Source organism: Prionailurus bengalensis, chromosome X (assembly GCF_016509475.1).
Source record: "Prionailurus bengalensis isolate Pbe53 chromosome X, Fcat_Pben_1.1_paternal_pri, whole genome shotgun sequence".
Lineage (NCBI taxonomy): Eukaryota > Metazoa > Chordata > Mammalia > Carnivora > Felidae > Prionailurus > Prionailurus bengalensis.
This window is the reverse complement of record NC_057361.1, coordinates 120,727,530-120,751,684: the sequence shown is the minus strand read 5'-3', so window position 1 is coordinate 120,751,684 and position 24,155 is coordinate 120,727,530. Positions and strand designations below refer to the sequence as shown.

The following is a 24,155-nucleotide window of genomic DNA, read 5'->3' as shown; positions in this document are numbered from 1 at the left end:
CTTTTCTGTTTTTTTGTTTTTTGATCCCTGCCCCCCCCCCCCCCCGCCCACCAAAGCACAGCCTAATCCCAGAGTAAAAGCATCTCTTGTGCAAGGAAAAAACAAAAACAAAAAAAACATCTGCGTGTCGTTCATACCTGTCAGGCATCCCCCAAATAAGATTTTCAATACAAGAGGCTGATCTTTGGAGCCGGCAAAATCACAGAAAACCTAACTGCAGAGACAAAGGCAGTCCTTTGCTTCTGTTACCTCATAAGCAGCCACTCGACATGGGCCTGGGTGAAAGGGGACAAGTCCTCTGCGATGACACTCTGCTCCTCTTGTGCAAGGCTCTGTGAGACAGCCCTTGATCCTACCCATGGAACACATTGTAAGGCTCTGAGTCTGTCCTTCACTTAGGAATTTGAAGTGTGGTGGGGCTGGGAAAGGCAAGAACAAACCTTGGGGAAATAGAGGCAGCCCTCCAGATCGAGACTCTCTAGATGGGACACCAAAGTGTCAGTTTTCCTCATGGTATTGGTCTTTCATGACCAGCTCTTGTCTATCCTAATGACAGCTTTAATAGACCTTCGCTCCTGACTGACTTTAAAAATATATACATACAGGGGCACCTGGGTGGCTCAGTCGGTTGAGTGACCGATTTTGGCTCGGGTCATGATCTCACAGTTCGTGAGTTCGAGCCCTGCCTTGGGCTCTGTGCTGACAGCTCAGAGCCTGAAGCCCGCTTCGGATTCTGTGTCTCCTCTCTCCCTGTGCCCCTCCCCACTCATGATCTGTTTCTCTCTCTCTCAAAACTAAATAAACATTAAAAATTTTTTTTGAAAAAAAAAGTTAAATAAAAATACATACATAGAGGTGATTCTCATCCATTGTTATGAACTGCATGTTTGTATCCCCCCAGATTTCATATGTTTAACTCCTACCGTCCAATATGATGATATCGGGAAGAGGGGCCTTTGCGAGATAATTAGGTCGTGAGGGTAGAGCCTTCATGATAGGATGCGTGCCCTCACCAGAAGACCTTCCTCTCTGTTCTCCACCATGTGAGAATACAAGAAGAAAATGGCCATCTGCAAACCAAGAAGCAGGCCTTTACCAGTCCCTGGGGTCGCCATCACTTTGATCTTGAACTTCCTCGGAAACAGGAGAAATAAAAGCTTGTTGCTTAAGCCACTCACTCTGCTGTTATCAGTTATAGCAGCTAGAACTAAGACATCCATATTGTAATCGACTTTATGTGGGAGGGAGCAGGTAACCAGGGCGTTGAATATTGCGCGTAACTGCAGCACGACTATGGGAATGTGGTACTTACATGACGTGCAGGAAACGTTGAACACAGCAGGCTTGAGATCGCCATCTTTGGGCTGCTTGGCAGAGTTGGCCATTGGCTGGAATCTGGGAGCTCGTATTTGGGGAGGGTTCCCACCGGTCCCTAATTGAAAGTATTGGCTCGCTGGGCCTGAACTGTTTGTACAAACGCTATGGTTAATGCCGAACATCTGCTTTCCTTCTGGGAGTCTAGAATGCTGGTACATGCCGGGCCAAGGGGACCTCCAATACCAGCCCATTACAAGCTTTGAACACTGAATCTCTAATGAGCTTCCCTGGCAGACGATAGTCTCCACGTGTTGTCACAATTTCAGGCGGGAGGAATTACCGGCAACTTCTGGGATGAGCGGATGGCTCCTCTGGGAGAGAGCTCTTTGACAGCGTTCCAGGTTTCCTCTAGACATGGCACCCATGCTACTCTCCCCTTTGCTGATTTTGCTTTGTATCTTTTCACTACAGGAAGTCATCGCTGTGAGGAAGAATGTATGCTGAGTCCGGTGAGCCATCCTACCAAATCAGTGAACTGGGGGTGGTCTTGGGGACCCTCAACATATGTAAGCACCAAGTGTCACGGGGGGTAACAGAAGGAAGGAAACAAAAGAGCTCTGCTGACCTAAACCACCAAATACTCACACACACACACACACACACACTACCTTTGGGGGCGTCTGGCTATCTCAGTCTGTAGACCGTGCAACTCTGGATCACAGGGTTGTAAGTTCGCGCCCCATGTTGGGTGTGGAGATTACTTAAAAATAAAATCTTGAGGGGCCCCTGGGTGGCTCAGTGGGTTAAGCTTCCGACTCGTGGTTTCGGCTCTCCCCTGCTCATGCACTCTTTCAAAATAAATAAAGCTTTAAAAATTTAAAAATAAATAAATAAATAAGTAAGTAAGTAAATAAATAAATAAAAACTTTAAAAAATTCTTTCAAACCACTGAACACATGTTCATTTCTATCCTGTTTATTCTTTACATGTTTAGAAGTAGCTTACGATACGAATATGAATAATAATACAGCATGATCTCATTATGTAAAAATATACACATGGGCATAGGGAAAAAGACTGGAAGGAATACATCAAAACATTAACAGTTGTTTTCTCCAGATGAGGTGATAGAATTCTAATGCTTAGTTTTTTTCTTTCTCTTGTGTTGAACTGTATTTTCCACATTTTCTACAATGAGCACATATTGCTTTTATAATGAGACTAAAAAAAGATTACATAAATTGAATGTTAAACATAATTAAGAATAGGAAAATCAGACAAAATACACAAAAATGCAGGAAGCCACGACTAAGAGAAAAACATTGAAAATAGATGTACAGACTGTTGGGGCGCCTGGGTGGCTCAGCCGGTTAAGCGTCTGGCTCTTGATTTCAGCTCAGGTCACGCTCTCACTGTTTGTGAGTTTGAGCCCCATGTCCGGCTGCACACTGACAGTGCAGGGCCTGCTTGGAATTCTCTCTCCCTCTCTCTCTGACTCTCCCCCACTCTCTCTCAATATAAATAAACATTAAAAACGAAATAAAATTAAAAAAAGAAAATAGAGGTATAGACTGTAAAGATCTCTAAAACTGAACATTTCTGCCCTCACATTTGACTCTGAGTTCCATGACAATGAAGACAAAATAGAAACATAGTTCAGTCATCAAGAGAGCGTAGTATTTCTATCACTGTATATCAAATAATCACAAACTCAGTGGCTTAAAACAATATCTGTGTATCAGCTCACAGTTCTATAGGTTAGAAGTCTGGCTGGGTTCCTGGTGGCAGAATTTCATTCCCTGTCCTTTGTTGGACTGAGATCTCAATTTCCTTGCTAAATGGACTCCTCTCTCTTTAAGCAAGCAATAGTGTATCAAATCTGTCTTGTGCTTCAAATCTCTAACTTCTCTGTCTCTAACTTTAGATTTAAAGAGCTCATGTGATTAGGTCAGGACCACTCAGAGAATCTACCTTTGTTAAGATCAACTGTTCATAGGGACGTCTGGGTGGCTCAGTTGGTCAAGTGTCTGACTTTAGCTCAGGTCATGATCTCACGGTCTGTGGGTTCGAGCCCCGCGTCGGGCTCTGTGCTGACAGCTCAGAGCCCGGAGCCTGCTTGGGATTCTGTGTGTGTGTCTCTCTCTGCCTCTCTCTCTCTTTCCCTCTGTCTCGAAAAATGAATAAACATTGAAGAAAATCAACTGATCATATAACATAACTGAATCATAGGAAAGAAATCTATCATATTCACAATCTCTGGGTTACACAGGAAGTGTACATTCACTACCAGGGTGTGGAGAATCTTGGGGACTCATTTAGAGTTCTGCCTTCACATAGCATGTATAATTTTGTATATTTTGGAAAAGATGGAATTTAACCACTTTGCACGTATGCATAGTCTCTCCCCTCATTCTATGCCCAGAGGAAGTCCTAGGGGGATGCACACAGTGGCTTGTGTGAACACCCAATACATTCAAATGCTCAATCCTCATGTTTTATCTTTTAAGGAAATACACTGAAAACAAGCTGCAAAAGAGGGAGAAATCGGCTGGAGACGTCAGGAAGGACAGGTGCTCTGGGGCAGAATGGAAAATGATTGACACAGGACACAGCCACAGGTTGGGGGAAATGCAAACTTAACCAAGAGTCCAGGGATGCCTGGGTGGCTCGATCGGTTAAGAATCCGACTTCAGCCTATGATCTTGTGGTCCATGGCTTGTGCATGCTCGCTCACTCTCTCCCTCTCTCTCAAAAATAAATAAACATTAAAAAAAAGAGGTCTCAAACCAGATTTTCAAGGCTTTGCCCCTACCCTCTACGTAGTTCTGTGGACTTTGCTAATTCCCTTTGTTCCCCATATAGGCCTAGTTTTCTTGTCCTTTCTTTTCCTTTTTTTTTCTTGTATAAGGAACAGTCTAAATGATAGATCCAAGTGATGTCTCAGCTTCCTACTTTGGACTACTGCATAGAAGTCAATGGTAATTGTGCCTTGTTTTCCAAAGTCTTTTTCAGAGTCCAGAAGAATTGGTGTCACCTAGGAGCTTGTTGCAAATACGGTTTCAGGGGCGCCTGGATGGCTCAGTTGGTGAAGCGCCCAGCTCCTGATTTCAGCTCAAGTCATGATCTCGCGGTTTGTGAGTCCAAGCCCCACATTGGGCTCCAACACTGGCAGTGCAGAGCCTGCTCGGGATTCTCTCTTTCCCACTCTCCCTCTGCCCCATTCATGTTCTCTCTCTCTAAAATAAACAAATAAACTTAAAAAGAAAGAAAGAAAGTTTCGGGCCCCCAGACCTACTCGATCAGAACCTGCTTTACAAGCAGATCACTGCATGATTCCTGAGAGCTTGAGAAGGGGTCCTTCAGAGCCTTACTGCTCCCTTTGTGAATTCTGCTGCACAGACTCAGCGAAGTCCCAAGGGCCTGGGACCTGTAGCCCTCTGGGGTGCCCCTTCCCTTACTTCCACCTCCTCAAAAATGAAAAGCGCTGCTAATCGACATGGAACTGGGGTCGTGGCTATACGCTCAACTCATTTTAAGAAGCTACGATCGGGGCGCCTGGGTGGCTCAGTCGGTTGAGCGGCCGACTTCAGCTCAGGTCACGATCTCACGGTCTGTGGGTTCGAGCCTCGCGTCGGGCTCTGTGCTGACAGCTCGGGGCCTGGAGCCTGCTTCGGATTCTGTGTCTCCCTCTCTCTCTCTGCCCCTCCCCTGCTCGCACTCTGTCTCTCCCTCAAAAATAATAAACATTTAAAAAAATTTATAAAAAAAAAAAAGAAGCTACGATCAAGGCTCTCTTCTCCCCATCCAACAGACAGCCGCATCTTCTCGTGCAGGGCCAGCCATGTCCCCGACACATGATGGTGAAGGTCACATTAAATGGATTTGCCATATTGGGTGCCTGGTCACCAGGGCTGCTTTTAACCCTGGCGAAGTGGATATTATCGCCGTCCGTGACCCCTTCATTGACCTCAGCTACATAGTCTACGTGTTCCAGTATGATTCCACCCACAGCAAATTCCACAACACGGTCAAGGCTGAGAATAAGAAACTTGTCATCAGTGGAAGGCCCGTCTCCATCTTCCAGGAGCAAGATCCCACCAACATCAAATAGGGTGATGCTGGTGCCGAGTATTGTGGAGTCCGGTGGGGTCTTGACCACCGTGGAGAAGGCTGGGGCTCACTTGAAGGGTGGGGCCACGAGGGTCATCATCTCTGCCCCTTCTGCTGATACCCCCACATCCGTGATGGGTGTGAACCAAGAGATGTACAACAACTCCCTCAAGAACGCCAACAATGCCTCCTACACCACCAACTGCTTGGCCCTTCTGGCCAAGGTCATCCGTGACCACTGTGGCATCATGGAGGGACTCATGACCACAGTCCATGCCACCGCTGCCACCCAGAAGACTGCGGAGGGCCCCTCTGGGAAGCTGTGGTGTGATGGTGAAGGGCTGCCCAGAACACCATCCTTGCTTCTCTACTAGCACTGCCAAGGCTGTGGGCAAGGTCATCCCTGAGCCGAATGAGAAGCTCACTGGTATGGCCTCCCGGGTCCCCCCCGCCAGCGTGTCCATCGTGGACCTGACCTGCCGCCTGGAGAAAGCTGCCAAATACTATGATATTAAGAAGGTGGTGAAGCAGGGGGACGTGGTTGGCTCAGTCAGTTAAGCGTCTGACTCTTGAATTCAGCTCGGGTCATGATCTCGTGGTTTCCGAGATCAATCCCTGTGTCGGGCTCAGCAATGATAGTGTAGGGCCTGCTTGGGATTCTCTTTCTCTCTCTCTCTGCCCCTCCCCTGCTCATGCTTGCTCTCTGTCTCTGAAAATAAATAAATAAGCTTAGAAACAAAGAGAAGGTGGTGAAGCAGGCATCAAAGGACCCCCTCAGGGACATCCTGGGGTGCACTGAGGACCAGGTTGTCTCTCGTGACTTTAACAGCGACACTCACTCTTTCACCTTCCATGCTGAGGCTGGCATTGCCCTCGATGACTGCTTTCTTAAGCTCATTTTCTGGGATGACAATGAATTTGGCTACAGAAACCGGGTGGTGGACCTTATGGTCCAGATGGCCTCCGAGGAGTAGGAGCTCCCTGGACCACCAGTCCCAGCAAGAGCAAGAGGAAGAGAGAGGCCCTCCCTTCTGGGGAGTCCTTGCTCTAACTCATCATCCCCCAACACACTGAGAGTCTCCCGACCTTACGCAGTTTCCATCCCAGACCCCCTGAAGAAGGGGAGGGGCTTGGGGCACCCTACTTTATCATGTACCATCAATAAAGTATACTGTACCCAGCCAAAACAAAAACAAAAACAAAAACAAGAGAAGCTATAGTCAAGATGTTCCTAAAACTCATATGGAAACGCAAAGGACCCAGGGTTACCAAAAAAGAACAACCTTGGAAGACTCAAATTTCCCGATGTCAAAACTTGCTACAGAACTCCAGTAATCAAGAAGATCATCCAGGGGAGCCTGGGTGGCTCAGTCGGTTAAGCATCCGACTTTGGCTCAAGTCATGATCTTGGGGTTCATGAGCTCCAGCCCTGCTTTGGGTGAGCTTGAGCCCAACTCCAGGCTCCAACCCTCTGTTCTTCCCCGTCTCCCTCTGTTTATGCACCTCACAGGATTCTCTTTCTGTGCCCCTTGCTCACTCGTCATGCTCTTTCTCTAAAATACATAAATAAAGACATAGGTTGGTAGGTAGGTACGTAGGTAGAAAGATAGATAGATAGATAGATAGATAGATAGATAAAAGATCATCCAATGGGGAAGGAATAGACTTTTCAAGAAATGGCACTGGGACAATTAGATATCCACATGTTAGAGAATGAGTTTGGTCTCCTACCTCACACTATAATCAGAAATTAATTAGGGCTCAGGCAGTTAAGTGTCCAACTTCAGCTCAGGTCACGATCTCACGGTTTGTGAGTTTGAGCCCTGCATCAGGCTCTCTGCTGTCAGTGCAAAGCCTGCTTCTGATCCTCTGTCTCACTCTCTCTCTCTGCCCCTCCCCTGCTTGTGCTCTCTCTCAAAAATAAATAAACATTAAAACAAAAAAGATCTACTCTCTTAAAAAATTAATTAAAAATGGATCAAAAATTGGGGCACCCAGTTGGCTCACTCGGTAGAGCATTCAACTCTTGATTTTGGGGTCATTAGTTCAAGCCCCACATTGGGCATAGAGCCTACTTAATAAAAAAAAGGATCAGAAACCTAAATGGAAGAGCTGAAACTATAAAACTCTTAGAAGTAAACATAGGGGTGAATCTGAATGACTTTGGATTTGGCAATGATTTCCTAAATTTGACACCCAAATCACAGGCAGCAAAAGAAAAAATAGATATATTAGGCTTGATAATAGTTAGAACTTTTGTGCATTGGGGCACCTGGGTGGCACGGTTGGTTAAGTGTCCGACTCTTGGTTTTGGCTCAGGTCATGATCTCACGGTTTCATGAATTCAAGCCCCATGTCGGGCTCTGTGCTGCCAGTGAGGAGTCTGCTTGGGATTTTCTCTCTCTTCCTCTCGTTCTGCCCCTACCCCACATGGCACTGTCTCTGTCTCTCTCAAAATAAATAAACTTAAAAAATAAAACTTAAAAAAGTAAAATGAAACTTTTGTGCATCGACGAACACTATCAAGAGAGTGAAAAGACAACCCACAAATGGGAGAAATGTTTGCAAATCACGTATGTGGTAAGGGTTTAATAGCCGGAATATATAAAGAACTCTCATAGCTCATCAATAGAAAGAAAAACAACCCAGCTGGAACTTGGGCAAAGGATTTGAATAGACATCACTCCAAAAGAGATACGGAAATGTCCAATAAGCCAATGCCAAGACGCTCCACACCATTAGCTATCAAGGAGTTGTAAATCAAAACTACAATGAGGTAACGCTTCACACCCACCGGGACAGTTAATAAAAAAAAAGAAGCTGAAAAACAACAAGCGTTGGAAAAGATGAGGAGAAATTGGAACCCTCCTACGCTGCGTATGGTGAGAATGTAAAATGGCGCCCCCTACGTGGAAAATTGTTTGGCGGTTTATCAAAAGGTTAAACACACAATTACCATGTGACCCAGCAAGGAAACTCGCTGATATATACCCAAAATAATCGAAAACATATTTGCATGCCAAAAAATATGTTCACAAATGTTCATAGCAGCATAATCCATGGTAGCCCACAAAAGTGGAAACCCCACAAATGTCCGTCAATGGATGGATGGATGGATGAACAAAAAATGGCCTATCTGCAGAATGGAATATGATTCAGCCACAAAAAGGAGCGTACTACATCATGGATGTTGCATGTGGCAGCTACGCCACGATGGAGATGAACCTCGACAACGTTATGCTAGGTGAAATAAGTCAGAGACGAAGGGACACATATTAATTCCATTTATATGAAACATCCAGAGTAGGCAGGTTCATACAGATGGAAAGCTTAATAAGGTAATAGAAAAAGTGGGGAGAGGGGGTCAGAATAGGGACTGGCTGCTAGTTGGGACAGGTTTTTTGGGGGGAGGTGGGGTGGTAGAAAGTTCTAGAATTCGACAGGGGGGATGGCTATATGACATAGTCCATATACTGAGAACCACTCAACTGGCCACATTAAAATGGTAAGTTTAATGCTACAAGAACTATACCTCAATAATAAAATAAATATATGAAAAGTAAACCACGGGGCCTGCTTCCAGATTCTGGTCCTCTGACCTCAGGTATCAAGAGGTCAAGCTACAATCTCTCCTCACTACACACTGAGGGATGAGGGAGAAGGGAAGCAGCATGTAATTAATTTAGAAGAAATGAGATTAAATCACAGCACGAAATGGGGTGACGAAATGTCTCCCCACTCAGAGGGGATGTATCAACTGTAAAAACGAAAGTTTTATCTTCTTTAGGGACAGAGGCAAATAGCAAATTCTGCTTCTCTCAAAGTGTCAGCTGGTTGTGACCTAAAGAAAGGAATCAATCATCCTGTTGTTTGGTCTCCAAGCCAGGTGACAGAAAGGGTGCTTTTAAAAGGGTTCACCTGATTAGGTCAGGCCCACCCAATAAATCCTCCCTTTTGAGTGACTTATCAACCGATCAGGGACCTTACATCTGAAAAATCCTTTCATCCTTGCCATATAATATAACATAATCACAGGAGTGCTATCACATCATATTCACAGGCCCTGCCCACACTCAAGGGGAGAACATTATACAGCTTGTGTATATCAGGGGCAGGAACTTAAACATTTTACAATTCAGTATATTACAGACCCCTTAATGTTACTTAAGGGACCACCCTTCTCCCCTCAGTTCATGAGCTTTGGTGGGGCTGATCCCAATCCCCACCATTCCCTGATTTTACAGAAAATTCAGGAATGAGCTGTTTTTTGTATAATACTAGATAGATCGTGTATTGTTTTATTCTAATTATTCGTTTTTATGTTTGTAATCTTGCCCCATGCTAGAACGTAAGCACCATGAGAGCAGGGACCTTATAGATCTTGTTCAATTTTCTGTCCTCTGAACCTCTTTGCTTTATATTGGGGGATAATTGCACCCAAATATATATGTTTTTGGTAAATATCAGGGAATATTTGTCAAATGAGTTTTCTCCATTTTCATAAGGAGAAAGGAAGCTTCCAGAATAGAATTGTCCTTGAATTATACAGCTAGCAAATGTTTCTGAAGAGACAATCTCTTCAAAACAAAGAATAATAGTAACCACTTCTATAACAATATGTGCCAGGCCCTGGGATCACTTGGTACTCCAAACCACTCTAAGGTGTACTTAACGGGGAGGTGAGGAGGGCTAACAAATAACATTGTCTTCTTGTATGTACATTTCACAGCTCCAAGCCGTCCGTGGTCTCCGCTGCAAGTGGCTCTTGCAAGCCTCCCGGACCTCAGAATCTGTATTTGCCTCCGGAGTGCAAGCGAGGGGAGAGAAAAATGTTACACAAGGCAGCCAACAATTCTAGCGGCCAGCTCGGCAGTGCAAGAGAATGGGTAGAACTTGTTCCCCAGTTTTGAATCAAAACAAGCCCTCCTGCACGGTGGGGGAGGGCGTGCAGCTGCCCACGCCAGGGGGCGTTGGTGGGGGGGGGGGGGTTCACGCTCTTCCCATTTCATTGGCCAGGACTCGGCCACGTGACCCAATCTACGGGCAGTAGGCGGGACCGTCTCTCGCTTCGGCTTGAAAAAGAGCCAACGGTCGTCGGCGTCGTCGTCCTCGTCGGTCCTCGTGAGGACACCGTTGTTCCGGTGGCCAGACCGTTGATCGTGCTGATGGGACCTGCGGAACCCCTCGCAGCTCCGGCCACGTGGGGGGAGAAGTTGGTTTCGGGTGAGTCGAAAAAATGAGGAAAGAAGTTTTATTTCCTTCGTAAGCCTGCTATGCTGTTTTATGGGTGGACGCGGTTCCTTTTCTCTTTGCCTTTTTGTTCTTGCCTTTTTGGCGGGGGGCGGAGAGGGGTTGTGTGTTTTGTCGTGTCCGTCAGGGTAGAGCCCTGCAGCCCCCCCCCCCCCGGAGCTCAGTGCCTCATTTCCCTAGAAACTGGGGGTGGGGGGACTCTGGTCCCCCCCGCCTTTTCACCTCGGGGGTGAAGCTCCTCGTGGCCGGGCTTTGCCGTTAGAAGCGTGGCCCACGTGACTTGTGCATTTCAGAGCTTTGCCTGAGACACCGTAGTTGTGAAATTCGAGTTCGTCTCGTGGAATGTTTGCTTGAACGACAGAAGTTCAAAAGCGCGAACGTTGCGACTTGGCCAGGAACAGCAAGGAACTCTTTGCAGATGTTTAGACAAGGTCTGAAAAAGCGCGGCGTTTTAACGGGGTGTGTAGTGTTGCAAGGAAAACTTAAAACCTAGCGAGGGCAGATTCAAGTCTGCTGAGCTGTATTAGAGATACATTGGAAACTGACAATCTTGAGGCGAATTTCTCTCCCCTTAATACCGAAGGAGGAAATGTCTTCAACTCTGAAGGTGGTTTCATGTTTACTTTTAAACTCTGGCCTGGGGAACGATTTCGAACCTTCAAGTGGCCAGGTAGTGCAAGAAAAAGCGTCTTTTTACCCAGATTTCAGTTGCGCGTTTTACTTTTACTCCGTCGTCTTCGTCAGCTACTCTCCCATCTTTCCGAACCGCTTGAGAGCCCCCTTGTGTGTCTCAGTGGCCCCTTCTGCTGCTAAATAGAAAGTATGTGTTTACTAGAAGCAGGAATAGTCACAGAGAGATTGATTATACCTACGTAGTGCCTGACGCAGCCAAGGGAAAGAAGCCACAGCATTTTTAAGGGCTGTTGTTGTAAGCCCCGCTCTATTGTATGGGACCTCTTTCTCTTTTCCTTTTCTTTTTGTAGGTGTAACTTTTATTTTCTTAAAAACGTTTATTTTGAGAGAGCGCAAGAGAGAGGGCGAGCGGGGGAGGGGGAGAGGGAGACGGGCAGAGAGAATCCCAAGCAGGCTCTCCCCACTGTAAGCAGTGAGCCTGACCCGAGGTTCGAACTCCTAAACCTCCTAAACCGTGAGATCGGGACCTGAGCTGAAGACCTGCAGACTGAGCCACCCAAGCTCCCCTAAATTTTCGTTTTTAAGGTAATCCCTAGACCCAATGTGGGGCTTCGACCCGGGACCCTGACGTTGAGTTGCAGACTCAACTGATTTGAGCCAGTCGGGAACCCCTCTCTCTTTTCAGCTGGACTAATTGCCCTTGAAGGCAAGGAACATAGCTGATTATCTTGGAATCCCTATGCCTGTAATATTGCATGTGCCTGTGATTTTTAAAAAATTATTATATTGGCTAATGGAAGGATTGCAAATGTGAATTTTCTTTACATGACCAACAGGAATACGTTTTGTTTGTATTAGTAATTTCTAGGTTAAGTGTTTCACGATCAGAGAGCCGTTCATGGTATTCCTCCTTTGTGAAATGTATTGATATTTTCTTGCAACTTAACCTGCGATCCGTTTTTGTGAATATGCCATGTACAATTGAAAAGTCTTGTGTATGATCCGAGTTGAGAGTCTTGCACACATTCATAAGTTCTGCCTTGTTGATTATATTGTTAAGGTGTTCGTTCTTCTTACTCATTTTTTGTCCGTTTGATCGGACTTGTAGGGAGTTGAGTATTCTTGGTGTGTTTCTGTTTCAGTGTCCTTGCAGCTTACGTAGTTTTACTTCATTAAGGATACTGCTTTTTTTTTTTTTTTTTTGTAATATTCTTAAATGTTGTATCATCTTTCTGCATAGTGGCTTTTAATATAAAAACTGTCCCTCTTTTGTTTGCCTTGAAACTTGAATTTTCCTTTGGGGATACCAGGATATCTGCTTTTTTGTTTCTATTTTTCTCTTTCCGTCATTCCTGTTTCCATTTGTCTGGCATACCTTTGTCCCATCGTTTTGTATTTTAGCTTTCTTGAGTCACTGTTTGAGGTGTGTGTCTTATATACAAGAGAGTTGGGTTTTGGTTCTGTGAGTGAAATTGAAAATGGTGTTCTTTTACTAATCCAGGAAAGCCCATTTCCATTTAAGTTTTTGAAATAAGTTTATTTTATATTTTGCCAGTCTTTTATAATTGTGTGTTTTATTTGCTAGGTTTCTTTAGAAGGCCTGTATCCTTTGCTCTCTAATTTGACACACGCATATTTTTGGTATTTAGGAAAGTTTGCATTTTTGTTCTAGTGGTTATCTTGCTACTTATACCTTTTTTTTTCTAAAGGTTTTATATTTAAGTAATCTCTAGGCCTCGTGTGGAGCTCAAACTCACTACCCCAAGATCAAGAGTTGAGTTGCATGCTGTAGTGACTGAGCCACCCAGGTGCCTGTATCCTTTTTTCAAAAAATTTTTTGGGGGGCACCTGGGTGGCTCAGTTAAGTGTCCCACTTCAGCTCAAGTCATGATCTCAGGGTTTGGGAGTTTGAGCCCTGCGTCAGGCTCTGTCCTGACAGCTCAGATCCTGGAGCCTGCTTCAGATTCTGTCTCTTGGTCTGCCTCTGTCTCTCTCTCTCTCTCTCTCTCTCTCTCTCTCTCTGCCTGCCCCCCCTTCTCTCTGTGCCCCTCCCCTGCTTGTACTCTGTTTCTCTCAAAAATAAGTGTTAAAAAAACTGAAGTTTTTTTTTTAAATAATCTCTACACCCAACATGTGGCTTGAACTCCCGACCCTGACCTCCAGTCCCATGCTCTTCCCACTGAGGCAGCCAGGCAAATGTTTATTCATCTTTGGGAGAAAATGTGAGTGGGGGAGGGGCAGAAAAAGAGGGGGACAGAGGTTCTGAAGAAGGCTCTGTACTAACTGCAGCGATCCTGATTCGGGGCTTGGACCCACAAACCACAAGATGGTCACCTGAGCTTAAGTGCACCGACTGAGCCACCCAGTCGTCCTGACAATTATACCTTTTTAAGGTACGCCCAACTTATTTTCTTGTTGAACCCGCTGAGGTCTGGTTTATTGGGTTTTTTTTCCTTAATTTATTTTTAGTTTACATCCAAGTTAGTTAGCATATAGTGCAACAATGATTTCAGGAGTAGATTCCTTTATGCCCCTTACCCATCTCCCTGATCTATCATTTTTTAATTAGTATCGTAACTTGCGCCTATTCCATTCTTTCGCTTTCCCTTATCCCGTTTATTAGTTGCGTTGCTTTTACTTTGTCAAAACATACCACCTCTCTAGACGAGTCTTTCACTCTCTCCATCCCCCATTTGTTTGGTTCCTTGAATCTGTATGCTCCGTCGTCCCATCCACTCACTGATCAAAATGCTTTACTGCCCGTCGTCTGGCCGAATTTTTCCAGCTAGCTCTCGGGCGGAAGCAGCTCGTCTTGCAGTACGCGAGTTGGCAAACTTTTTCTCCAGCGGGCCACGTAATGAGTATGTTAGGCCTTGCGCGTCATAAGGTCTCTGCTACACTACTCAGCTCTGCGGTAATCTCTACGCAGCATAAAAGCTACTAGAGACAGTAAACAAATGAGTGTAGATGTGTTCCCGTAAAACTATCTGTAAACGCTGAAATTTAACTTGCTTATAATTCTCTCCGGTTGTGTTAATACTTTTGATTTTCTTGTAGCCAATTAAAGACGCGGGAAACCGTTTTTACTTAGCTCAGTCCCCGAAAAACAGGACAGGTTGGATGTGGTCCATGAGCATAATTTGCCAACATTTGTTCTAGGAGATTCCTCAGAAAGGGATCACGGGTACAGAATTCCCTAAGCTTTTGTATGTTGAAAACGGGTGTGTGTGCGTGTGTATGTTGTTAATAGCCTTGATACTTGAAGGCAGCATTATTGGAGATAAATTCCTTGGTTTCATGCTTCCTTTTACTGAACGTTACAAATGCTGCTCCACTTTTGAGTTGCTTCATATGTTGGTTTTGAATGTCTGATACCCGTTTAATTCTTTGCGTCTGTATGTTACTTGATCTTTTTGCCTGGAGGCCTTTGACATTCTGTCTTTACCTTTGAAATCTGACAGTTGAAAGACTGTAACCTGGTGTTGACTCTATTCTCAATGTATAGGTAGAGATAGGTCTTTTTTTATTTCTGGAAAATTTTCTTGGGTTATAATTAAAAATTTTTTTTTCAACGTTTATTTATTTTCTTTGGGACAGAGAGAGACAGAGCATGAATGGGGGAGGGGCAGAGAGAGAGGGAGACACAGAATCGGAAACAGGCTCCAGGCTCTGAGCCATCAGCCCAGAGCCTGACGCGGGGCTCGAACTCCCGGACCGCGAGATTGTGACCTGGCTGAAGTCGGACGCTTAAGCGACTGCGCCACCCAGGCGCCCCAAGGGTTATAATTTTAAAAAATTGTTTTAAATGTTTTTTTCTTTTTGAGAGAGAGAGAGACAGAGCACAAGTGGGTTGTGGAGCGAGAGAGGGGAACAGAGATCGAGAGGGAGACACAGAATCTGAGGCAGGTTCCAGGCTCCGCGCTGTCCGCGTAGAGCCCGACGCAGGGCTTGAAGCCATGAACCGCGCATGAGATCATGACCTGAGCCAAAGTCAGACGCTTCACTGACTGAGCCACCCAGATGCTCCTTGTGTTATAATCTTAAAGTCCTAGCTTTGTTCTGTTGATTATCTTTTCACCGGGACTGCAATAATCTGTCATTCCTTTTTTGTCTTCTATTTTCATTATTTTCTCTGCCACCCTTTTCACTTTCCTATAACCTTTTCATTCTATTGGTGGTTTTCCTGCCGCTTAATATTTATCAGTGCCCTCTGTTAAATTTTACTGCGGTCTATTCTCACTTGGCGCCTTGTAATTTATTCTTCATTTGTAAAATAACTTTGTATTTTTCTTCCATTTATTTATTGTGTCAGGGAGAGAGTGTGCGTGCATGAGCGCGTGCAGTGTGCGTGTGAGTGGAGGAGGGGTGGAGAGAGAGAATCCCAAGCAGCTCCGCGGGGTCCACACAGAGCCTGATGCGGGGCCCCGTGAGCCGTGGGACCGGGACCTGAGCCGAGATCAGGACTTGGATGCGTAACCCACTGAGCCACCCAGGTACCCCTCGAGGTAATTTTTTAAAAATTTCATCACATGTCCATTTGTGTCTATTGAATTAAATATCAACGTAAATTAAATTATTGAATTAAATTATCTTACGTTATTTGTTTTTTGCTGTATGATTGTTTTTCAGGGGTCGGGGTTACCTCAGTTGATACGTATTAAGTTGAATTTCTAAGATTTTTGCAAAATTCTGTATGTACCAGTTAGTCACCTTCTTGTTCATTTTTGTGGCATTGTGTATTTTACAGGATTTCTAGCTTACTGACACACTCTTCTGTCAGTATGGCAAAGTCCGGATACTTTAGTGGATTTATTTTGGTTGATGTGGGGAGATCGTGTTTTCTTTGATTTTATGGGTCTCTTGTCTTGCATGACCCTAAATTTTTCTGTTTTGCTTCTTTGCCACTTCAACCAATTGCCTGTGGATGTTTTTCCTTTCCTTTTAACTTTTTTTTCTTCTCTTAGAAGCTATGGGTTTTGAAGACTGCTCCTTCAAATTGCATGTACTTAAGTCCTCTTCCTGTCATGTATGTTCAGATACCTGTTTTTTTAGTAATTTTCAGACAGGATGAATTTATGCTTTATCGCCGTGTTTTTGGATCCACCTTAGGCCTGGTTGCTGTTTCCTCTCCTTTCTCTTTGCTTGGTTTTGGTGTAAGCTGCTTTTTTCCTTCTTGTTTTTATGTTTTTGAAGGAAACATTAGAAGATAGAGGCCTAGGTGGCCTTGGTTGTCTCAGCTACATTAGAAGGCCCTAAAAATGGCTGCACTTCGAAAGGAAGGCTTCTTTTACTTACATTATGGGAGAGGAAACATTGTTAAAACACGATCTGTATTTTTGCAAAGACCGCCGCTAACATGCTGTCAAGGTCAAAGATACCTGAATGATTTCAATTTATGGTAAGCCACACCACTCTGAGAAACCCAAGGTAGATCTTTGATGACTTCATGGAATCTTTTAGGACTCGGGCTGTTTGTCTACATTTGCTTCCGTCGTTTGGATACCGCCAGAAACTTTACTTTGGGGTTAAGACAGTATGAGCAATCCATGCTGTTGAGTCACGTACAATTAATGTAATTATAAAAGTTAGACTGAGGGTTTTTTCCTAAATTCCTGGTAATGTCAAATGATAAACAAGTCACCTGAAGTGTCAATCATTTGAGAAAAGTTTTTGCAGTCATTTTAGTGCTACTGGGAATGTTACAGATAAAAAATGCCTTTTCTATGAGTGGAATAGAATATTACCAATTAAGATGCTGGCTTTTGTAACTAGTAGATAACATGTTACTGTCATCAGATACCAAACCAAATAAATAATAATTTCCTAACGGTTGCGGCCTTAATGTAGTGGTTCAGTGGTGATGTCTGTTTACGTGATCTGCTTATACTCTTACAGCTCACTGGAAGCAAAGTAACCCCTTTGCAAATCAGCTGGATTAGAGATTCCAAGAAAGCAGTACAGTTAATGTACGATCTGTAATTTATATTGTGTTGTACTTAAAAGGGATATTCTGAGCCACTTTATGCGAAAATAAGACCTAGCTGGCAATTTGTCTTTGAAAGTTCTGTATCTGATAGATCTTTAAAATAGGAATCAAGTAAATTAAGTGTGTATTCATTCACTCATGCACAAATTACTAAGAATTTGCCGTTTGGGAAGTTGCATTAATTCTTTTCTTGCCTAACTGATGATTTATGCGACACTCATCTTTTTTAAAGTTTTATTTAAGCAATTTCTGCACCCAACATGGGGCTTGAACTCCTAACCCTGAGATCGAGTCACATGCTGTGCTGACTGAGCCAGCCAGGTGTCCCTTGCTTGACCTGTAGTTTTAGCTATGCTATTTTCCACTGTGGTTAACCCCAGAGAGATTTATCCTGACACACAGACCCCCCAGCTGGCTTCGCTACTAACTCCAGTGTGCAACATCAGCTGAGCTCTGTTTTGTGTCTTTGTGCGCCCCCTCCCTCTCTTGTTCTACCACACTTTCTCTTCCACACCCACACTCTTTTCGAGCCTCCTCACTGTTAGAACCGCCTGTCTCGCTGTTCTTGGGTTGTACTTCTGCTTCAATCAGGTATGCTGTTCCCCGACTCTACAACAGTCCCTGTGCTTCCCCATCATCATGCTCTCACTCTTGCTGGTCCCTGAGGCAGCATTAGTTACCCTTATCATCTCTGCAAAAGGCTATAAATCCTTCAAGTCCAGCTGAAATACTCCCTTCTTTATGAAGCCCAGCCACGACTCCATACTCAAAAAACTTTCCATTTGTCTAACACATTTTTAAAATATTTAGTTTTATTTTTGAAAGAGAGAGAGAGAGGAGACAGAATCTGAAGTAGGCTCCGGGCTCTGAGCTGTTAGTGCACAGCCTGATGCAGGGCTTGAACCCACGAACGGTGAGATCATGACCTGAGCGAAAGTCAGATGGTTAGGTGACCGAGCCACCCAGGTGCCTCTCTAATGCTTTGTTTATACTTCTTGTGTGGTATTTCTGTTATTGGACCTTATAGCTGGTAATCGTGTTTCCATAGGTACATTATCTTAAACCGTGCTGTGAACCCTTTGATGGTGAGGATAGTCTTCTGGTTTTTCTTTGTATCCTTAGCACCTGATTTAAGGAAAGGCTCACACTAGATATTTATTAAGAAAGAGGAACAATAGCAAATCGTGATCATATTAAAAGCTGGTGCATTAGTTCAGCTAATAAATAACAGTGACTTGGACAACGGGAATAGTGGTGGGTATCTGCAACATTCTGGTAATTCTAAAGTAGATCTCTATATTGATAAGCACAGAGCTTTCAGCAAAATTAAAGAGAAGTACTATTGAACATGATCTTACAGGGGTGCCTGGCTGGCTCACTCAGAAGAGCATGTTGTCTCTTGATCTCGGCGTTAGGAGTTTGAGCCCCACGTTGGGTGTAGAGATTACTTCAGTGAGTGAATGAATAAACCAACTAACATGATCTCCAACATCCCACATGTTCTAAATCCCATCTACCATGCTTTCTCTTGTTATCTTCCTTATAGCTGTAATGGTTTATTTTTAGGTCGTTCATTCATTCGTTCAGTATTTACTTAGCACCTACTCTGTCTGAAGCATTTTAAGTATTGGGTCTATACTTGTCAAGTAATGAAAGCTGCCATTAGAGCAAAGGCTTTGTATGTCCTATTTGACGATGGGTTTATCCAGATGAAACGCCCTCATAAGTTGAGGAAGATCTTTAGTCTTTTGAAGAACTCCCTTCGTATTAATCTATCCTTTATATATAGGATATTTTTATTTGTACTTATGCATATATATTTATATATATATCCATATATCCTTCCTGTGGCTCTTTCTACTTACTAAAAATTATTTTCAACTTTTTTTTTTTGAGAGAGGGTGCATGCGAGTGTGGCAAGGGCAGAGAGAGTCCCAAGCAGGCTCCATGCTGTGAACGCAGAGCCCAATGAGGGGCTCGGTCCCACGACCCTGGGATCATGAGCTGAGGTGAAATCGAGTTGGATGCTTAACCAACTGAACCACACAGGTGCCCCTAAAAGTGACTACTTTTCAATGTATTTTAATTTTTTTATTACAAAGAGTTTTTAATGTTTATTTTTGAGACAGAGAGAGAGACCGAGCATTTAGCAGGGAGGGGCAGAGAGAAGAGGGAGACACAGAATCGGAAGCAGGCTCCAGGCTCCGAGCTGTCAGTGCAGAGCCCCATGTGGGGTCGGTTTGAACCGTGAGATCATGACCTGAGCCAAAGTCGGGCTCTCAACTGACTGAGCCACCCAGGTGCCCCTAAATATTATTTTTAAAATTCCATTAATGATTTATTTTCCTTGTAAAAATATCTGTATAACTACCATCAGTACCCTTCCAAAGAAGTAATTGTTGCTTTAAGTTTAATGTTAATCATTCTAGAACATTTCCTATGTGGTGAGATACTCAGAAAATGTGGCATTTTGTGTACAGGATTTTCACAAAAATGATATTCTATTCTCCATGTATTCTGGAACCTGTTTTTTTACTCAGCATATCTGGGGTGGGTGTATGCATATATATCCACTCCTCTATTGATGAACCTTTCAGTTATTGACAATTTGTAGCTAATATACAGATGCTGTATATTTCTATTGTGCAAGTGTGCTAGAATTTCTCTAGGTTAGAAACTACGAAGTACAATCGATGGGTCCCTTATTCTTACCGTGTACTGAATTGTGGGGGGATTGGCTTATCTCTTCATACACTGGACTGTAAGCTGCCTGTTAATAGCAGCCATCTCTGTGTACCCGGGGCTTGGAACAGAGCCCTGGGACAGGGACCTACTAGACAGATGAGTGAAAGGAAAGTCCTGGAATCGTATATGTTGACACCATTCCCTCTGCGAGCTTTCTTTCACAAGCCTTCCGTGTATGCATGTGGATCTACTGACAGCCAGGCCAGAAACTGGAACCCCGTTTCCCGCTCTCCGACTAGTCTAACTTTTATCCTCTTCCTTTCTTCCTTATTCTACTCCTTTTTTTCCCTTCTATACCTAAATCCTTAGCTCCTCTAACCCACCTCTGCTTTCTCCACTTGCTTCTTTCCTGAGTTGGGAGTTGCTGAAGCTGAACGAGTGAACCTTAATCAAAATATCCGTGCATTTTGACATCCACCTCTAGAAATCTTCCTGATAACCACAGTGGTACATGTGGCCCTATTTTTATGTTGCCCTAATATTTCAAGGCAGATTTGGATAATTTCCATCACACGTGTCAAGTTCCCCTCCCCCATTATGGTCACATTCTGTGAAGATCCTTCCACTTATTGCCTCCATCATAGGGACATGAGTCCTAAAAAGAATGAGACAGATGACTAGGGAACAGTGTATTCACAATAAGCACTGATTCCACTCCAGAGAAGAATAATTCAAGAAAGAATTTTTCCTTCCCACGTAGGTTGTTTAGAGTAAGGAGTTTAGCTGTCTAAATGACGAAAAGAGGCGAGAATTACATGGTTGTGCTTTCCGTGCAAGTTCTCTAGCAGCTTCCTAACCTGCGGTTACCTCATGCCCTGGAGCAGGAGCAGGAAAACTGTGCCCCCTCCCCCAGCCATATCTACCCCACTGCCTGGCTCTGTAAGTAAAATTGTATCGGGAGACCAAACGCTCGTTTGTTTATGGTACTCTCTGTGGCTGCTTTCTCGAGACAGAGGGTTGAGTTGCTGGAACAGAGATGGCCTTGTGGCTCACGGAGCCTGAACTATTTACTTACTGGTCCTTTACGTGTGCAGTCTGCGGACCCCTGCCCTATAGAAAGAGCAAGTGGCAGTGACGATTCAGCAACTGCTCCAAGAAGGCAGGGCTCGGCAGACTCGCTTCTGTCGTAATTGAGCCACGCAGCTGTTTCATCTAGCTCCGGTGCTTTCTGTCCCGGACCTCCTGCCTCTAATCCTTCATCCTTGTTATGCTGCCACAGTAGTCTCAGGACGATACTGGGCTCCTTTTTGCCAGAACTCTGTGTTGCAGGGCCCCCTCTTGTCACACCTTTTTCTCAACCGACTGCCCCTGAATCCCCAACATCGTCTCCTTGTTCACGTAGGTTAAATCGGAACATGGCCTCCTCTCAGGCAGCGAGGTCCTGCCTCTGTGCATCTGCTCAAGCAGCTTGCTTTTTTCTTTAAATGTCCTTCTTACCCTCTAGAGGACATCATGAAATCTTACGCATTCTCTAAAACCCAACTCCAGAATCTTATTTCTCTATGACTCTTCTTAGCAACTCAGCCTACAGAAATGGGTCAATTCTGTTTTTTAAAGTTAATTTACTTTGAGAGAGAGAGGGAAGGGCAGAGAGAGAGAGAGAGAGAGAAAGAGAAAATCTCAAGCAGTCCCTGCACCATCAGCCCAGAGGCCAGCATGGTGCTGAAACCCACAAACTGTGAGATCCTGACCTGAGCCCAGATCAGGAGTCCAAACTCAATGGACTGAGCCGCCCAGGTGCCCTTAGATCAGTTCTAAGGGCGATTCTTGAAGCATACGGCTTCTGGTAGCCTTACAGATGCCAATCAATAGTTTTTGTTGGTATGGGGCTGCCTGGCTGGTTCAGTCGTGGAGCATGGGACTCGATCTCGGGGTCGTGAGTTTGAGCCCCATGTTGGGCATAGAAATTACTTAAAAAATAGTTTTTGTGGGTACGGTCTCTTGTTCTCCTTTATATCAACGGGGTTCCCCCCTCCCCCGAGGCTGAGGGGCCTGGAGGCTTTTATTTCTCAGCTGGTCCACAGGGAAGTGGCGGGTCCAGTACAGGGCCACCTTGGGTGGGGAGCACCTCACGGGGCCCTTGGCCTGTGGCCGCAGCTTGCCTCCCTCTGCTCCTGCCTCGTCTTCCGCCGGAGCAGCCACCGCTCTCGCTCAGACTCCTCCGTGTGCCTCACGTAACCGAGATGCTCCCGGGAGTCCCAGTCTCGCTACTCGTGCTCGCGGGCCGGGACACTGGCGACGCGGTCACGCTTGCGCTTGAGCGGCCAGGTGAGGTAGCGGGCGCGGCGGTCTCCCCGTTGGAGCACCAGCGGCGCGTCCGTCGTCTGCCGTGGCCGCCGTCTCGTGCTCCTCGAGTCCGGGGAAGGGGCATCCACGCGGACGGGCTCCCTGGATGGACCGCACAGGCGCCGCCACGGCTGTGGTCTCTGCAAGCTTCTGCAGGCCGGCTACGTGTGTGCGTTTCAACGCGACACGAAATGGAACGTCCTGTGTTCTCGGCTATCACCGCTCTAAACAAGTGGAAGGAGAGGGTCTGTTTTCACTTGGAGAGATTTCAGGGACGACGACTAGGTAGTATTTTTCCAGAAGAGCAGAACACATTGTGAGAAAAAAAGTTTTTCTTGTCAGTCTAGCAACTTCCACCTCCTCCTGTAAAAATTCATTTTCCCAGTCCATACTTAAGTCAGAATCGCGAAGAAGAAAAATGCCACTTTAATGAGAAGGAAATCGAATGAACTACGAACATTAACATTTGCAGAATTAGATGGATAGTAAAGAACATCTATCCAATTGAGTACGTTTTTAGGAAATCATGATTTCCTAGGTCTACATACGACCAGAATGTCTTGAAAAACAAATTGGTACATAAATGCGCTGTCAGGAAGATTCTATATTCTCACTCCCACAGTTCTGCTTCTTAAGCCCAAATGGAATATTTTCACTATGGCAACGTAAAGGAAATTACTCCGCCTCAGATTGAAATGGGAAGATTCTAGCGTATATGTGGTACAGTAAGCCAAAATCTATGAGTGCTCAACGGCAAAATCTTTTGTTGACTGTTGTTTCTGGTTCTTGTGGAAAAGTCCCCTTCCATCTCCCGGCCGGTCCCACCTTTCCATCTCCTCTGCTCTCTCGTTAACTACAAGCCACCTCTACTGACCTTCCTTTGGTGTGAGTGTGTCCTACGAGTTGCGTGCTAAAAACGTATTGGTTATTTATCTGAACTGCAGATTGAACCGAGCACCCTGTCTCTTGTATCTGGCAGCCGTACTTTCTGAACTGGTTCAGGTTCAGGTTCCTGAACTTTCTGAACTCGGCCAGGTTCCTGGTGCCGGGACTGGGTAGCCAGGGCCATACTCCTCCCCTGCAGCCAGGCCCGGAAGACCTGCCAGAGGCTAGACCCTTCCCCCTCGGCATCCTCGCCCTTGCTAGATCACGGCCGTGCTCTGTACTTGGTATCACTACACCATCAGTCCCTCTCTGGGCTTGAGGCCACTGCCTTGGGTTTAGCTTCATCACCTTTTGCCTGCCGTCTTTGTGGTCGCTTCCCGAGTGGTCTTCGCTCTTCCTCGTCTCCTTTTCATTCATCTCCCTTCGCTCCCCGCCCACCTCTTCGACCTTTCCTTCTTTTTTTTTCCAGCGTTTTCTTGCACCGTACCTCCTTCTCCTCCTCCTCCCTTGCGTGTTATTTTCCAGCCACGCTTGTTCTGCGAATGTGCCATCGTCTTTCTCGTCTCTGCCTGGATTCCAGTGACCTAGAACAAATGCCCCCTACGCCCGCCTGAAACCACACTCCCACTCCGCTCCACCTGCTGAGCGCTTGACTTTTAAGAATCAACTTGAAGGTCTCGACCACTAAAAGCTGTTTCGTACTGCCGTGCGCTCTCTCGGATAATGGTATGAGGCTCCGGCACACATCTCCCATACACTGAGCCTTTCTAAGAACACAGGGAAGCGGGTTAGTATTTGTTTGTCTGGGGAAACCACAGTGGTAGATGGCTTTATAGAGCGCATGCTGTTTCGTCCACGTAACAAAGTCATCCATGCCAAAATCAGAGCACCTTTTTGCTAGGGCTTAGATCAGGAGCCAGGAAATCAGCTGAGGGTCCAGGGG

General features: G+C 45.2%; 1 pseudogene; it reads left to right on the top strand.

Annotated features, from left to right (window-relative positions):
• Positions 1-5,159: 5,159 nt before the first annotated feature.
• LOC122477917 lies at positions 5,160-6,440 on the top strand (annotated as a pseudogene).
• Positions 6,441-24,155: the final 17,715 nt, after the last annotated feature.